Source organism: Poecilia latipinna, unplaced genomic scaffold (assembly GCF_001443285.1).
Source record: "Poecilia latipinna isolate Pla-1442-1.1 unplaced genomic scaffold, P_latipinna-1.0 Scaffold4509, whole genome shotgun sequence".
Taxonomy (NCBI): domain Eukaryota; kingdom Metazoa; phylum Chordata; class Actinopteri; order Cyprinodontiformes; family Poeciliidae; genus Poecilia; species Poecilia latipinna.
Window position 1 is genome coordinate 15,140 of NW_015117125.1, and position 1,341 is coordinate 16,480.

Genomic DNA, 1,341 nt, shown 5'->3' on the forward strand with positions numbered 1-1,341 from the left:
ATGTGTCCAAAAAACCCTCCCAAACTCACTCAGTTGTGTGTTGTCCCATTTAAAAGTGACAACTGCATCAATATCGGACAGTCTGTGAAACTGAGTGATGTTAAAGTTAATGGGAAAAGTGTGAAGGCCTTAATTGACACTGGGAGTGTTCAGACTCTTGTTGAAAGAGAGCTGGTCCCATCTAATATAATTTGCACAGCTGACACAATCCCTATCAGATGTGTGCGTGGTGATGAAAGGCCATACCCCACAGCGGATATTTATATTGAAGTGCAAGGACAACTATACCTACTGAATGTTGGTGTTGCAGAACATCTCCCTTTTCCAGTAGTATTGGGTAGTGATTTACCTGTTTTGTTTGACTTGCTACACAAACCACAGAACTGCAATGTAGTGACTCGTTCTCAAGCAAAACAGCCAGAAGAGTCTCCTCCAATTCTGAGTGTGCTGCCTTTTTATGATGCAGAGTTGGACATGCAGCCTGGAAAATCTAGAAAATCATGTCGACAAAAGAGACAGGAAAAGTTTCTGCATACACCTGTTACATCTACAGAAGGGGTTCAGGATCTGCCACAAGGTTTTAAGGTGCCTTTAAATATGGCTCAAATCCAGCGTGATGACTCCAGTCTGGCTGCTCTTTTTCTGAAAGCCAAAGAACCTCAGAAAGGTGATCATAGAGATGGTGCTGAAGAGTTTGTTCTACAGAAAAATATCCTTTATCGCCAACAGGGGCCATTTAAGCAACCTGTGGTCCCTAAGAATGCAAGAGAGATGGTGCTTATTTTGGGCCACTCGATTCCCTGGGCTGGCCACCTAGGGAGCCACAAGACCTTGGCTCGCATCAAGCGCCATTTCTACTGGCCCGGATTACGGACTGATGTTGCCCAATTCTGTAGGACCTGCCCTCCGTGCCAATTAACCTCCAATAAGTTCCCGTCCAGAGCACCACTGCAGCCTCTTCCCCTAATTGACACACCTTTCCAGCGCTTGGGTATGGACATTGTGGGTCCACTTGAAAGAAGCAAATCTGGACACAGATATATGCTGGTGATAACAGACTATGCGACCAAGTACCCAGAAGTGTTCCCATTAAAAACAATTAAAGCAAGAGCTGTAGCTTTCTCCTTGGTGCAACTTTTTTCAAGGGTTGGATTTCCCTGTGAAATTGTGACAGATCAAGGCACTAACTTCATGTCTACTCTCCTAAAGCAGGTATATCAGCTGCTGGGGATTAAGGGTGTTCGAACTACCCCTTATCATCCACAGACCGACGGGCTCACGGAGAGATTCAACCAAACACTCAAGCAGATGCTCCATAAGTTTGTGGATGAAACTGGCTCC